This window comes from Eptesicus fuscus, chromosome 19 (assembly GCF_027574615.1).
Source record: "Eptesicus fuscus isolate TK198812 chromosome 19, DD_ASM_mEF_20220401, whole genome shotgun sequence".
NCBI lineage: Eukaryota > Metazoa > Chordata > Mammalia > Chiroptera > Vespertilionidae > Eptesicus > Eptesicus fuscus.
In genome coordinates, this window is record NC_072491.1 from 21,918,082 (window position 1) to 21,923,877 (window position 5,796).

General features: G+C 34.6%; 1 pseudogene; it reads right to left on the reverse strand.

Moving 5' to 3' along the window:
• Positions 1 to 4,472: 4,472 nt before the first annotated feature.
• On the reverse strand, positions 4,473 to 5,102 carry LOC103287721 (peptidyl-prolyl cis-trans isomerase FKBP3-like; annotated as a pseudogene).
• Positions 5,103 to 5,796: the final 694 nt, after the last annotated feature.

Here is a 5,796-nt window from a genome sequence, read left to right on the forward strand (position 1 = left end):
TGACTGGGAATGAAACTTGCAATCTTTTGGTGCATGGGATGTTGCCCAACCAACTAACTGGTCAGGGCAAGAAGAACATTTTTATCATTGAATCATTCTACCTAGTGGTTTTCAATGCAGTTTGCTGAATTTCTTTACAAGTTTGTACTCATAAAGGTACAAGCACCCACATAAATATATAATATTCCATTTAATATATTTTACCTAAGTGAAATCATACCTAAATTTTCCATTTAATATTATATCATGAGTCTTACACAAACATTACAGGATGAATCAAAACTAGAATAAAATATTATTTGTCATACTTCATATTAAGTATTTCCTGCTCTGCTAGATTATGTTTCCAAAACAACATTCTTAATCATAATACGTTAGAAGACTCTCTTCTAAAACCAAAAGCAAGGTAAGGATAAAACCTCTCACAATATAAAATGTATTTTTGGAAAGGAAGAAATTAAATTGCAATTATTAATATGACAATCTACCTACAATGTCCAAGGGAAGATAATGGAAAGATTCTTGAATTAATGACAGGTCAACTGCATATTATGTTCAAATTTTAAATGGAAGACTTACTGCAAAAAATTATAGAAAATATATTAGAATAACTTACTTATAACTACCATTAAACCCTGTGAAATACCAAAGTGTTAGTCTGAGAATTGCATTGGACTTCTACAATTATGTACACTAATAGAGCACAAAATTTAACTAAAAAAAGATAAATATTGGGTATAATTTCATGTTAGTGAATGGGAAAATTTAATATTTTAAAATGACAATTCTAACAAATATAATCTATATATTTCACACAATGGGAATCAAAATGCAAAAGAAACCATTAGGGAATTTAATGAATAAAATGACAAGTTCACATGTAAGAGTAATGGTGATCTCTTCAATAAAATTGTGTTGGTGAAAATTGTTATATATTTGAAAGAAATATATTCCTACTTTACATTGCATTAACCAAGAATTTAAGGTAGAGAAAATTTTTATAATCTTAAGAAAAGAATAATTGATTTTTATTATTCTAAATATCAGGATAAAATATATAGGACCTGTAAAGAAAATGGCTGAGATATTTTACCTTAAAAAGAGGTCTGTAATACAAAATAAACTGAAACTCCATTTATAAGGCAAGTGGCAGATTCAGGAATATGTCTGCAGCATAAGCATTAGGCCAAATGTTTGTATCTAGAATAAAAACCTCCCCAAAGGTATAAGGAAAAGACAAACTAAAATATAGAATGAGACAAATGACATAAATTGGCAGTTTACAGTATTTAAAAGTGATTAGTCTTACTACTTACTAATAAATAAACATGTCCTAGCTGGTTTGGCTCAGTGGATAGAGCGTCAGCCTATGGACTGAAAGGTCCCAGATTGATTCTGGTCAAGGGCACATGCCTGGGTTGCGGGATTGATCCCCAGTAGGGGGTGTGCAGGAGGCAGCCAGTCAATGATTCTCTCTCATCATTGATTCTCTCTCATCATTAATGTTTCTCTCTCTCTCTCCCTCGGCCTCCCTCTCTAAAATCAATAAAAATGTATTTAAAATAAAATAAAATAAAATAAATAAACATATCTTTAAATAAATATGGATTTTTACCTACCAATTAGAACTATTAAATTGACTGATAACATCAAATGTTAGTGAGGATGTGAAATAACATATACTTTCATCCTCATTTGTAGATGTACAAATTTGTTAATCAATTTGATAAAGCAGTGTATTATTATATATCAGCACTATATTTGTATGTCCTTTAAGTCATCATTTCTATTTCTATGAATCTATTTTGCAAAAATACATATGTATGAGCATTAAAATACATGTATATAATTATTGAAGCTTTGCTTCATTCTTTTAAAAATAAAAGAAGAGAACAACTATCACCAAAGGTGAAGGGTTCAATAAGTTTAATATAACTATAATATGCAGCACTGTGCAGCTATTCAGAAAAGATAAATCAACTCAAATGTGTTGATATAGAAAATCTTGAAAATGTTAAAATTTAGTAGTAATTATAGGGCAGTGCATAACAGGGTGCCATTTGCTTTTAAGGTGTGTATGTATATCTATCCCTAAATTCATAAGAAAGCGGACTCTGAGGGCACACTGTACTATGTACTGATTGGCTGACTCTCAGTCCTCTAAACTCTCCAGTCATATATTTTAGCATTGGTTGGGTTTTTGTTCCAAGGGTGAGCCTTTTATGATGTAAGTCAAATGACTGTGTAATTTATGATCCAAACTTGGATATGTTTCAGAGCGAGTGGGCACACTATTAATAATTATGCATAATAAAAAGCACAAACCATATCTCTCTTAGCAAACCTCACTACTGTTCCAGCCATTCGTGATATATGATCTCTATAATTTATGCCAGTCAGTGAATTCTATTCTTTCTCCATCATTTGTTTGGATACATGCATCTAATCTAAAAAGAGTCAATTATAAAAACAAAACTTTTGTAGATACTACTACTTAAAAAACAAACAAAACAGAACAACAAAGCACAGCTGGTTGGCTGAGTTGGTGGGAGCATCGTCCTGTACACCAAATGGTTGTGGGTTCGATGCTGGGTTGGGACACTTACTTATATTCAGGATTTTATCCTGGCCTGGGATGCTATGGGAGGCAACTGTTGTTTCTCTCTGTCACATTGATGTTTCTCTCTCTTTCTCTTTTTAAAATCAATAAACATATCCTCAGGTGAGATTTTTTTTTTTTTAATCCACTTTCTTCTCTGAACCTAGAATAGACATTTTCCCATATATATGGCAACAGGGAGTTTGGATTCCCTGAGTTATTTTGAGAGCACTAAGAAAAAAACTAAGAACATACAGCTGTATGTTCCCTGAATTTTGCTGATGCTGTGGCAGACCATAGAGACAAATAAATCAAATTGTTTCTAACATTTTTTGGAGGCACTTAAATCATACCTCACTTGAAGTTTCAGAATAGTATCTTAATTTTTTCAGTTACATTAAAAAGTTTTCTATTTTGATCAATTAGAGTTGGGTTTTCTGTCTTCTCTAATACATAGTACTAAGAAATACACACTCAGAATCATGGTCAGTGATGGTAACCTTCCTTGGTGTCTGGGAGTGGGAAATACATAGAGTTAAGGCACAATAATTTTATATCTTTTCATGTTCCATCTATGTTTTTAATATTTTAAATATTATTACCCTTTATAAAATAAATGGCAAATAAATACTCTTTAAGACTTTTATATGATAGATTAAGGATTAAAATGATATATTTTGATTTTGTGTTTTGAAAATCAGGAAAAAATTACATATTACTATATCTCTTTGGAGAATTCCTTTCTATTTTGAAATACCTTTAATAGAAACTTTATTTTCTTTCTTTGGCTTACAATTACTGAGTTATTTTAGATTATATTATTTTAATAATTTTTTAGCCAATTATGTTTATGATCCTATATAATAAAAGGCCAGAGGTGTCACGACCAAAACGACCAGAGACCAGACCACCACAGCCCCTCATGGGCTGGCCCCGCCCCCAAGCAAGCAGTTAGGGGCAATCAGGCAGGCAGGAAGAGTGGTTAGGGGTGATCAGGTAGGCAGACCAGCAGTTAGGGGTGACCAGGTAGGCAGGCAAGTGGTTAGGGGCAATCAGGTAAGTAGGCAGGCCAGCGGTTAGGAGAGATCAGGTAGGCAGACAGCCCCTCGCTGGGCTGGCTTCACCCCCAAGCAAGTGGTTAGGGGTGATCAGGCAGGCAGGCAGAGTGGTTAAGAGTGATCAGGTAGGCAGGCCAGTGGTTAGGGGCGATCAGGTATGCAGACGGCCCCTCACTGGGCTGGCCCCGTCCCCCAGCAAAGAAAGAGAGAGGCCCAGGCCAGCCAAGCTTTCGCACCTCAGCCTGTTGCCTGCAGAGGGAGGCCACAGATGGCAAGCAGTGGCAGTGGTGGGGGTGAGGCCAGCTGCCTGCAACCAGGGGAAGGAAAGCCTCAATAGGCCCTGATCTCAGGCCAGGCCTATGGACCCTACCCAAGGGGTCCCGAATTGTGATAGGGTGCAGGCTGGGCTGAGGGAACCCCTACCGAGTGCACAAATTTTCGTGCACCGGGCCTCTAGTCTATAATATCTAACTATCCAACTGATGTTTATGCTCACTATTATTTTTTATTTTACTTTATTTTTTAAAAGACATTGGGTAAATTTTTATTGAGCCTTTTCGTTTACAACATGAGGTAAAAGGAAAATGAGTTCTCCTTGACCCGTCTTTTACACAGCTGTAGTAAAGTATTTTAAACTTCAGAAATTTATAACGGATTACATTTCTTAAAAGCTTGGGGAGAAAGTAAACAAGTTCTAACATAACTCCTTGAATTTTCCAGTTGACACTTCCCTTACAACAGCAACTAGCTGTCATTAGTTACATAAGTTTCTTCAAGGCCATTGCTGATGTCTTTAGAACTGAAGCATTGCTATTTCAATCAATACCCACTAATTCCACTTCAAAAATGAGTTTTGCCTTTAGTGGAATTTTGGCCTCAGGCTGACCTTTCTCTCCATGAGCCCATTCTGGTTCAGTCTCCAGTTGAGCCTTTTCTCCTTTACTCAGAGTCATGAGCGCTTCATCCCATCCTCTGATGACCGCCTATTCCAACCTCAGAGCTTAAAGGCTTGGCATTCTTCTTTGAACTCGTTTGAATATTGGTATCAAAAACTGTGCCATCTTGTAGTATCTCTGTATAACAGCAGTGAGCAACATCTTCCTTTTTGAGGAAGTTGGTTTAAGCCCCACCCCCTTTAAAGAACAAATTTTATATGTTGGTGGACCCTCATCCAGAGTCTCTTCAGACTTGGTTTCTTTGGATTTATCTTCATTAAGCTTCAAATTTTTCATCTGCTCGGACACTACTTATACTTGCAATATCCTTGACACACTTTCAAAAGGATGGTTATAGGCTGTAACCAAATGGTCCCTGTTAGCTATCTTGGCCACATTTTTAATGTTTCCTAATAACTGAGGTTCTGCAATAAACCATGGCCCTGTAAGAACTTGAGAGTCCTTCTTGGGTAGCTGCTCACTGTACTGCTGCTTCCAGGCCCATGGCATGCCATCCTTCCTGCTGTGGAGCTTGACTCTCATTTTTAAAATCTGTATTTTTAAAATCTATATTGTAAAGTATGATTCATTTCTACTGACTGCACTACATCTTTAAATCATGTTTTTCAAAAGTAATTAATCTATTCTCTTCAAGCATACTCTATATAAACCTATTACCTTTATATGAAATATAAAACTTGAATTAGTATATTTCTTTTAGTCATGCTTTTTTAAAAAATATTGAATCTTGTGCCATTCATTGTCAGGAGAAAAAAAGAATAGTCTTCTAAATGCTTATTTAAAGCTTAAAATATTCTCTGTGTAGGTTATAATTATATTTTGTCTCTAAATTTATAAATAATAAAGTAAAGCAAGGTAATATTTATTATATACTATATCCTGACAAATGGTTATACAAGTATGAATCATCTTATAAATTCTTCCAGGCATTCTCTGAATTAATTATTATTATGAATGAGTGAATTTTAATTTACTTCTTTTGGAATGTGATAAACCTTTAAATATATTCATACTTTAAGTTTAGACAGTTTTTCTGACCATTGTTTTGAATATAATTAATATCCCAATTTCTGAAATATATTTATTCAGAACAACATAATTTTGAATACCCATTCTCCATCCTTCAGATCTCTCAACTTTTTCACTTTCTTTGTAACTTCTCTGTTCTACTCTACAGTTTAGA